The following is an 11,607-nucleotide window of genomic DNA, read 5'->3' as shown; positions in this document are numbered from 1 at the left end:
TCATGTGTTACTATAATCTACATCTCCAATTAGGTAAATATATCTGTACCGAGTCTTAGTCTTTCTTTGATGGCAGTAATCTGTGACACCTGACAAAAAACATAAAGAGAAAAGTAATTGGAACAGGAAAAGAGGCAAGAAAAATGTAACACGAGCCGATGATTATATGTGTAATCTGAATATGCAGCATATGGCGCACAAGCAGGTCTCCTTCTTTATGCACCAGCAGCTGCTCATACATTTAATCATTTAATGTTCCTCCTGTTTCATCTTAAATTATGCACATTTTTTTGTGCATTTACATGCATGCTTTGCGCCCGCAAACACACACAGGCAAACAAATGAATTATACTCAATTTTCTTTCCTTTAATGAAGCGTAGACATATGGACTGTGTTTTCCTCTCTTGGTAAGATTTGTTGCTGATGAGCCACTAAAAGCAAACAAATCTTACAGCGTCATCTCCTGCCTCGTTCTTTTGGGCATGCCAACAATAACCAGGATTGCATTTTAGCTAACATCATGTAAATAATAAACTGACCACTCTCTCTGTGAACCCACATGACCTGGAGAAAGGCATGGTTTCCACTTTATCTGATCTTAGTGGGCAACGTGCCTTCTACATCTTCATTTCTCTGTTTTTCTGTGAATAAGTCTTCGTGGGATTATTACCATCTTTCATGTTCCCTCTTTTTTGGGCTGGAACTTTTCTATCCCCTAAAAAAATTAAATCATAGACAGTTAACTGCAGCATTGTAGTATGTTGAATGAGTCTTCAGTAAGTGTTTATATTTTCAATATGAACTTGTGATTTTTTAAGATTTTGGATTTGGATATTCCTGACTTGCAACTATCAGACATGTAATTTACAAACCCCGAGATCATTAAAATATACAAATGGATTAAAATGACTAATATGACCATGAGGATCAGAGATGGCAGGGTGAAGTTGGCTTGTAAGCCTCCAGGTGTTGAAGAACCCGCCGAGGGAATTTCAGTGAGGCCTTACTGTTGTTCTTGTATTGAGAAAAAGAGAATGAAAAACAGAGTTTGGGGTGAGGGTTGTGACAATTGAGACAAATGGGACAGAAAAGGAGTAGACAAGCCTATACAACTGTTTAAACAGGAAATCTAATTAGGGTGAGATGTGGTCTTGTTCCTGAATCTAAGTTAATCTAAGTTATAACTTCATAAAATGAAAGCTGAAACTCTGTTGTATTTTTTTTATAAATCATAATCAGCTGATGCTAATGTGGTCTATAAATTAATTTTTTTGCACGGACACAAGGAAAAGAAGACAGAGACATCTATCTGATGCTGCCAACATGACATTGATTCTTTGTAAACATCTGCAAAGACATCACACTAACACAAAGTTAGCAAAGGAGAAACCTGAATGATATTAAAGCCCTGACCAAGCTGCAAGAGCCTTCAACGGGTAACAAATCAGTGATGAGCAGTCAGGGTTTTAAGCCCTGCAGCTTCTATTTGTACCTGTGCAGGAGAATCACTGTGCAGATCAACGGAAAGCTCTTTTTGGGATTGTTTTCAGGTTTGCAGTTGGCCCATGTGTTTATGGAAAAATGAGTTATCTTCTCCAGGGAGTTTTTTTTTAAAGGAAATAAAAGGTATTGCTTCTTTGAATATTATTTTAATGTACTGAGTAAGTCAGATTGCCAACATAGATAAACTATATCTTGTTTCTTCCTTTCTTTCTAAAGGGACATGTGGCACAAGAGAAGATTGGTATTTTCTTAGACATCTAGTCCTCTGTTGTATATGGCGGAAACAGACAGAGTATTTCTATTAAATACTAAATTTCCTTTTTCATCGCAGTGGCTGTGTGGCCCCTGTTAGCATCAGATCCAAAACCTACCACAAACAAATCCGGTAATTATAATGTGATAAGAGATGTTACGGGAACATGTTCTCCACTACCGGCTCCTAATGGGCAGCTGTAACTTCTACAAACATGTTGGTTGTTGTATCAAGAATATGATAAGTTCTTTGGTGTACCAGATATTTTCCGAGATACTGGTGTAAACTTACCTCTCTAATATATGTGAGTCATGCTGTAAAACTGGCGGTTGGGTGGTCAGGAATCTCCCTGTAGGAAATATCTGATATTTGATAAATGTGGCAGAAATCCGGGTTCATATCTGGTTATTTCCTCTCGTCATTGCTTTCTTTAAATTAAAGTACATCATTAAATTATCTCTTTCAGTACATTTTCCTCTATGCCTTTCTTTGCTTTCAATATTAATTTTCCTGGATGTACGTGGCCCTCAGAGATATTATTTCTAACGAGTGAGCTTCACAGTTTTTGCTGTTTGTTGGCTTGTTGTCTTCCTCCGTTCTGCTTATCACTGCCAATCAGATTGTAGGCTGTGGAGTGAAGTACCAGCATTAATGATTCCAGTAATGCTTTGCACAGTTTCTTGTGAAATGTAGTGAGAAGTCTCATTTTCTTGGATACACAAACGCTTAAATATAATGTCTAATGCCCATGAGAGGAACTGGAAGAACATTTCCTGCAAGCTGATTAAATCACTTTCTGACATAATCAGTAGCAGAACTCAAAACAATACATCCTGGGCAATTTAGTCCTTTGCATTTTGTTGTATAAACTATTTACTGCATCTATTCACTTGCTTTGAATGTTATCAATCAGTTAAAGGACCACTAACCACAAGCTACACTAGGCATGTTATCCATTCTGATCATTGATAAACACATTGTAAACAAAGTTGCAGTTTTGACTGAAAATTGTAATTTTAAAGTCTAATTTTAGTATCTAAACCTAACCAAATAATGAAGGTTGATTGGGAGTACGGTCCTTATATCCTCTATAGTCACCCATAACCATTATTTAATGAGATAATAACAATGGCGGTGGAGGACCCCTACTAGCTATTTCTATGGTAGTAATAACTACTCACAGTGACCACTTAATGGGCAGATTCCCTTTGGAGGAGGTGGTTCAAACCTAATCAAAGTATAGTTTTGAAGTATATAAGCTCTTTTTCAGTTCTCTCCAATGTATTTGTTTTTAGAGGTATTTTTTTAACACTTCATCAACAAATTTCACGTCGCTAACTCGGGATTTATGATTCCACAGGAAATTTACACCTCAGCCACATCATAACCGCAAAACCTCTCTGAAATCCTACACTGTAGCCTACGGCGCAACCTGTCATGCACGTCCCTTGAAATGTAGCTACATGTATGGTCGATGCGGCCTGCAAGTATTGTGATTGGCCTGTTCAATAGCCTTGATTCTTCTTGAGCACTTTCAGCTGCTTTCATCGCGATCACGTTGTTCCTCTTCCTCAAACGTCTAAATCGTGCCTAAGCCCTAAGGATCTAAAGCCCCTCTAAGTGACAGGTCTCGCCGCTACATAAGCAAGTTTATTTTGTCAGATTTTTCAATTTCCAGGGCTGTACACTGTGATTTTTACTTGTTTTTGTAAGAAGCACTTCACAGAATATTCCTATTGCAGACAAACCATCATGCGATAACCACAGATGTAACCTGGAACGATTTTGCAACCCAGACATTTAAACTAAAATCTGAGCTAAACAACACAATTTCAGACAAAAACAGAAGCAGCTGCGTTAAAACAGGAAACGTAGCAGACAAGTATGTCGGGGGAGAAACCTGTTTATTGTGTACTTCACACCAAAATGAATGAATTCAGGAATGAGCACACGGTGTGTGCATGATGCATTAGTTGGTGGTGTGTGTGGGCTTTTCGTTTGACTTGTAGTGATTCAGCATGGATACAAAGCAGAAACATTGGCTTCCTATTAGAGATGGACCGATCCGATATCACGTATCGGTATCGGTCAGATACTGACCTAAACTACTGGATCGGATGTCGGAGAGAAATAAAAAATGTAATCCGATCCATTAAATATCACGAAAGCACCTCACAAAACTTGCGACATGACGTAATTCAGCTCATAGCTTTAGCACGTCGGGGCGGTATGCGTCACGTGACTGTGGCTGTGCAAGGCCTGTCGGCATTCTGGTTGAGCATTTGCAGCTTCGCTAGCAACCCCGCATTTCATCTCCAAGGAAGTGATCCCAGAGAAGTAAAGCAGTGTGTAAGTTCATCTCTGAATGTTAGTAAAGCATTCCCACTTTAAGCTTAACAACCGATATATGGAGCGACTTCCTCTTCTTTCCCCCTCCCTCTCCTGTTGCTGCTTCAATCACGAAACTGATTAATGATCAGCTGATCGGCTTTTCTGTCACGACTCCGTCTCTCTTGTTTGTTTTTGGCCAACTTTGCACCAGAAAGAGGAAACCAGCGGATAAACAACAGCAGCACGTTTAAGCTTGATAATCTGTTGTTAGAATTTATTTAATATTTCTTTCTACACCAGGATCCTTTTCTAGCTGACGGCTGTTAACTGTGCAGGGGCGGATCTAGCAAAGTTTAGCCAGGGGGGCCGATAGGGCATTAACAGGGAAAAGGGGGCACAAAGACGTACTTTTCTTTCTTATTCTCATTTAAAATGTGTAGCTTTTAATAAATAATTATCTTTATCGTTGATTATGTCGATTAAGCATCACGAAGCGGAGGGTGGGGGGTGGTTCCCTATTTATTTTTTGTGGGAGTTTGCAACCCTATTAGTTAGGTTGCTTAATATTTCTGCTACTCTTTAAAATACCAGAATATGGAGGATGGTGTAGGTTTACGTTTATTAGATTGATCAGTATTGCTGAACTATAAAATAGTTTTTTGCATACAGTTATAACAGAATAGCTTTAGTGTTTTAAAAAAAAACTTGAGTATGAACTTCTACAAAATGCAGCAAGATATTAATAAAACAGTTTTATTGATTAACAAATACACTATATCGGATTCATATCGGTATCGGACATTGAAAAGTGGTATCGTGCCGTCTCTACTTCCTGTGTGGTCTATATCACTCAACACATGAAGAAATCGATTTGAACTTCACACAGACACTGAATCGTGTTATTTCTCTAGACTAAATATGTTTTTGCATCTGTGTTTTCACTCTTATTTGTATATATCATACGTGTGCGAATGAGCCTCATTTATGCGTGCATTTGAATGAAAACCTCCCTTCTAAACAATCAAAGAGACACGGTGTGTTGATAAAACTTTGAAATCAAGCCAAAATAATAGAGAGGGGAGAAAAAGCTTCGATGGAAACATTAGTCATTCAGACATCAGTGCACATTAAATCTTACTTTGGGAGAGGAGGGCAAAGGAGCCATCGTTCTTAAAAACATTTCCCTATACAAATGTTATGACAGTCATGTCATTCTTCACATATTTCTAATACTGCAATAAGCCTTAAATATTCTGTCTTGATGAAGATAATCTGTTGGTTTAAGTTTTTGATTACGCGCTTACATTTACAACAGCTTTGACCTTTCTCGCTGCAGTGACTTCTGTATCTTGCCTGTTTACCTTTACTATTCCAACGCTTCTCTGCTCTTCACCCTGCTCATCTCATTCCTCTGTTTTTTACCTCTGCCTCCTCAGTAAATCACTCCCACATTTTGTTCATCCTTTAACTGTTTTTTAAATCATCTTCATTTTTCTCTCAAGGATTCATTTCTTCAGCTGCATTTTTGCTACATTCGCACTGAAATTTGTATCTGTTTTTTTTTTCCAACCAATTTTTCCCATTAACATAAACGGAGTTGGCACGACTAAAGATGGAAAATATTGGAGGAAAGACAAAGCAAAAAAACCCCAAAAACATTTAGAGACAAATGCTGAGATGAAATAGGAAGGAAGGACAGGATGAGCAGGAGAAATGAAGATGAATTTTAAAATAGAGAAACATAGAGACACACACAGAGAAATGAAGCTCACTAGAGAAGACAGATGTGAAGATAATTTCTCCTGGGATAAAGGGAGACAATCTGTAATCAGAACTGTAGATATTTAGAAGAAGGTTGGAATTAAAGGTATTAAACAAATGTTATTGAGAAAGACAAGCACTTGAGTGGATGCAGAAAAAGGGCAAAACCCACAAAGACAAAAGTAAAAAAAAAACACGAATTAATCAGAGAACAGTGAAACTTTTTTGATCCTTCTCAGGCTGCGGCAACTCTCCCAGTAATCTGAGGACTTGATGGAGAACACTTCATTTGATGGGTGTAATGCTAGCCTCTGTGACCTCCCAAAGCACTTAATGAGGAAATGACCGCCACACTCTGGGTAATTTGCGGCAATTAATTGCTATGGCAACCACTGATGTAAGGGTATCCGCTGTCCTTTAATCAGGCTGCGGGACTCATCTCAGGTAATGCTGAGAAACGTGAGAATTTATGTACACACACTGACTCATAAAACCACACACAGGCATACTTTCTGTTACAGTTGGCATCACTTAGCCTTTCTGCGGCAAAGCAGACCAATGAACATAGATTTCCTGTGGCCCAGGTCAAGTTTTCCAGTTGTCCTGGGTAACAATGAGCCTCTTAAACAAAAATCTTGTTTTACGACAACCTGGGCCTTTCTTTTAGTTTTCAGCACCTCTTAATGGTTGCAACAACATCACTGTAACAAATGCACCAAATTTTAGTGGGGAGTTTTTTCAGGGATGATGCCTTATGTAGGATTTTCCTGTAGGCGAGTAGCTCATTTTATTAGAATTTGAAGAAAGTATCGAAAAGTTCTTTAGATAATGAGTAAAAAGTTTGACCAGGTTGTAGCATTACAGGGAAGCTGCTGCAATTTTCAGGTTAATTAAGATTCATCCTCTTCTGCACCATGAACATTCATAAATAATTGAAGAGATATTTCAGGCCGAAACAATCCCATCCGTAAAACCCACAGAGGCTTGAAACACCTCACACCAGCCTGATTATAGCTATATGATAGGTAATAAGACACACAAGAGCAAAAATGATTGGACAGTAAGCGAACCATATGACCGTAAAAATATTCCTATGCCCAGCTAAAATGTGATGCTCAGTAAACAGCACGAGGGTTAGAGTTATTCCACATTTTATATTGGATGTTGGGAAGATTGCATCTCTGCAACCAAACCCACCAGGGATGTCATGAATAAGTTCCTTACTCTACAATCTACAGTCTAAACCCAGATGTCATGATTTACAATTCAAAAATCATTAGAAAATTATAGAACTGTATTTCCATAAACAACCAATTCCTTGGAAAAGTCTGTGAAGTATATAAACTGCTTGGTCTCCTTATGCTGAAATGAAAAAGGGCTGCAAGCTGTAATATAAGAGCTGTTTTGCTGTGCAAATATTACACCACTGCAATTATTCAAAATGACAGTTAAAACCTCTTGGAACAAGTTGCTGCTGTTATCAAGGGCTGTTACTGGCTCATTACCTTCTTTTTACTTTTCAAAACACATTCACATGGCACAGGAAGTGTCGGGTTTATAGGAAATGTGGTCTTAATTTTGAGAAACAAAAAAATGTTACAAGTAGCACCTTTAATAACCTTTATGAGCACCAATTTAACACCATTGTTCTTACACAGTAAAGCCTAGCCATGTGGTTTGTAGCTGGAAGGACACCAGCTTCAATTCACATATTCACTGGGGAAATCTGCCTCAGGAAATAATCAGAAATGCCCTCATTCTTTAGAATATTAAGATGAGAAAGGCAGGTAAACTTTAGCAGTATGCAGTGAAGTTGAATACTTGCTGTAAGATGAGGACTGCGGTTGCGGGATCTGTCGTACGAGCTTGAAAAAGAGACTGCGTGTTCAGCAAGCTTTCCCTGAATAAATAAAGGTTAAAAACAAAGTCCACATCCCAGTGTTTCCACCCCACCCCTGACTCATCTCTGCTGGGGTTAGTTGTCCTTGTCAGCTTGCCTGGTGTCTGTTTGGTGGCGTAAAGGGAAAGCAGGCTGGCAATTCAGCAGTTTTGGCTGCTGCATCCCTCCTCTCTTCCTCCTCGTCTTCCACTCTTGAGCTTTCCACTTGGTTTTCATTTTCTGTGCAAGCCACAAGGACAAAAATCAGTCCATCTGTGGAAGTCCATGATTGCAACAAATATGTTTTTTCTTCTGTGTTTAGGCTGTTTTTTAGTTTCTAATCCACTACCGACAGATATTTAACAGACAGAGAAAAGGAGACCCCTATAAGGTTGTTCCTGTCTGGGTTTATCTCCTCTGTGCTTCTGTCCATTGTAGCAGAGGGGAAGTGGTTTGTGCAGTGTGGGCCATGGTGGCTACAAACACCAGAGACAGACAGATAATTATACTGTCAGACTGGGGAAATCCTCCAATTGTGTAATGCCTGCGTGTATGCAGACACATTCTCTCTAATCTGTTAATTGGTTTTTAGTGATATAATTTATCTGTGTTTTACTTGATCAAAAACAACATTTTCACACTCAAATCAAGTTTGGACAAACACGTTGAATCCTTGTAACCTGCTCTTGACTCTGGTCTTTGTAGCGCTTCAGACAGACATTGGCTAAGTCCCAAAAGGCTGGATTTCCTGGAGAGAACTCAGACGTTGAACCGCACTCATGCTAAACACTAGAAGGATGAGCGCTATGTCTCAGAAGAAATGTCCAAGACGAGCTCCCACGAGACTTTCTGGAGCTGTGCATAAATTATGTGGCTTTCGGCACATGACAGTCAGTGCTTGACCAGACTGGGTGGCACTGTGAGAATGACTACGAGGAACACTTCAGTGCCTTACTGCGATACTCTAGGGACAGTTTGCTTGCATTGAATCCAGTGGTCTTCATTGGTATAAAAATTCTGTTTATTATACTATATAATGTTTGTTATTGTTTATTATTATTATTATTATTATTATTATTATTATTATTATTATTATTATTATTATTAATATTATTATGACAGTGGGTGAGGAGATGTGGGAACAATCAATAATGCCCTAATGTGCCTCAGGCACTTAATAGTGAACGAGAAGTTTTATTGTTTATTCTCTAACAAAGACTGGCCACTTAACTTACATAAAATGTGTGCAGCTGCTTGGTCTAAATACAAATTGAGACACCCAGAAGCAAAATATTAACTCAGAACCAATCTCACAGAGATTTTTTTCATATGTTTATGTATGATTTTAAACTCAATTTAAACATATTACCCTCAGAAAACGAAAAATGATAAATCAGTTGGATGAGGGTAGCATTCTGTCTAGGAGCATTTTCTTCCATGAATAAAAATCAAACACTTAACAATTAAGAGTTGAGCAACAAAAAAAATCAACCTTTAAATAATTTCGAAGTATTTTGTGTTTTTTGTGTTTCTTTTCTGTGTAAACCCTAAATAAGCAAAGCAGCGGTAATGTTGTTATTGTGGTTGTGAAATCAAAATTGTTGACATATCTAATCTCAGCTGTCATTTGTGTATCTAACGCCCAGAAATGCATTTTTTCTGCCAAGCAACACTCAGCTCTAAACAATCGACTCCTGTCAGCTTGATCAAACTTTGGCAGGAAAACACGAAGTAGGGAGTGGGTACTTTCAGTCTTTACAGCCAGACTCAGGTTATGAATAATAAAGCAACGAGGACAGAAGCAAAATAAAAATAATTAAGGACGAGGCTTTATTATCCATTATATTTTCATCAAACAGTTGGTCAGTCATCTGCAGCATGTCTCATATCTGCCCTCTGACTGGTTCTTATCATGGCTCAGTGACACTAAAGCAACCTCGGTTTGACTGAAACAAATCATTGGTTGCTCAGTGAGGCTCAGAGGTTCAGCATTCAACACCCTCAACCTCCAGGCAACCACAATGACAAGGTGACTGCGCAGGTCACCTGGTGAGAGACAACCTTTCTTTAAATAACTGCAGTCTGACTTGCAACAGACTTGATTCAAATGGTTGTATGAGTATATGTGTGCGTTTGTGTGTGTGTGTAAATGAACGCCAAGCTTTTTAATAGATTTTTCACAATAACCCCGATATTATCCCAAACAGATTGCATGTAATTTCCAGCTTAACCTCATCCTATCACAAACTGATGGCAGGCGGATGGATAGGGACTCCTGATGCACCAAAATCGCTCAACTGACGGACTGGCAGGGGTTGCTGACCTTGTCCCTGTTTTTGAAGCACTCACTCGATAGCCACAAGTTCATCGTGCATTGTTGCAATCAATTGTTGTGCCACGGTCTCCAACAACTATGACTTTAGCATAAGATGAAACAAGTCTTCTTTATGCAGCCAATCAAAGAGAATAACATTTTTTTGAAAAACAATTTAACCTCAGTCAGAGTTCCGACCACAGACAAACTTTCAGTATTTGTTTCAGACTAACTGAATTTGCATTCACTGGGAAGACAAGTAATGAGGAACTGGAGCAAACGCTAATCAAAAGCACCTAATATGAGTTGCCATAATGAAGTCATTACATTTTCTTATCAGCCCTGCTGCAAATGACAAAGACTTTTACTGCTTAAATGCTTTACACAAATATAAACAGATGTGACAGAGATTCAGTTTTATATGTGGCCTTTTGTTTTAGAGCATTTTATTTTTGAGCAGTGTTATTTCAATTATCAAAAGCTATATAAACATAATCTATAAAACTTTTTTAAATATTTACAAAAATAAAATATACCTAGTGTGAAAACATTTTATGTAATTTTGTGGCATACTTTACACTTTATAACTCAACAAAAGTATGACAGTTGCATCAATTTTTTTAATCATCACGTTATGCTGAGGTGCAAATCTACAGTCAAGGTAATGTTTACTGATACTTTTGGGAAAAATATTCAAAAGCTTTGATGCAAAATATAATGGAGGAGTGCTCGGTTGGAATGCCAAATAATTTGCATATTTTTCTCATTGTCTGAGGGCTAAAGAAACCATGCAAACAGAACCCAACAAGCACTGACAATGGCTCCGCTTAAAGCTACCAACCCTCTGCCTGAAGACTCCTATTGTGCATTATCATGTGTGGTTAGCAGGTCTTTGCCCAATTCATGTGCTATGCACAGCTCTGTTGAAGCTTATCTCTTGTATTTATCCAGCACTGATCCACTGTAGCTCTGCCTGGAAGCTGTTGCCTAGTCAGGAATTCAGGGTTGTGACAAGGTTTACGTTGGCTGAACCGCCTGAAACTAGAGCTCTGCCTTGCAATGCAGTCAAATAAATCATCTAAAGAGAGGGATGGTGCACAGAAAGACAAACAAATAGCTTTTTTACAAAACAGTTTTTCCAGGGACAGCTTTTTTTCTAAGAGACAGAGTGAGAGGAGCAGAGAGAGACACCGTTACAGATGAGCAGAAAGAGATACGGCAGGGTTTAAAGATGCTACATACATTCAGTCAGGTACTCTCTAAGTTCATTTATAGAAAAGGCCTTCATTGAAGATTACATTCCTAAGTATCATTATGTGGTTTGTGGTTTCATTCATAGCCTTAAGCTGTGTAGCACCAGAAAGACACCCAATCTTAACTCTGTTTAAACAGTGGTAGACTTTCTCAGAATCAACAACTGCTGGGGGTCGGAAGGAACAACGGAGACAAACAGAAAAACAGATGAAGAAACATAGAAGAGAGGGGACCAGGAGAGATTCTGAGATGCTGATGTGGCTTCACAAAAATCCCACTGAGGCATTTTGTGCATCTACCAAATAACAAGA

The sequence above is a fragment of the Astatotilapia calliptera genome, chromosome 2, assembly GCF_900246225.1.
Source record: "Astatotilapia calliptera chromosome 2, fAstCal1.2, whole genome shotgun sequence".
In the NCBI taxonomy this organism is placed as follows: domain Eukaryota; kingdom Metazoa; phylum Chordata; class Actinopteri; order Cichliformes; family Cichlidae; genus Astatotilapia; species Astatotilapia calliptera.
Note: the sequence above shows the minus strand (reverse complement) of the source record.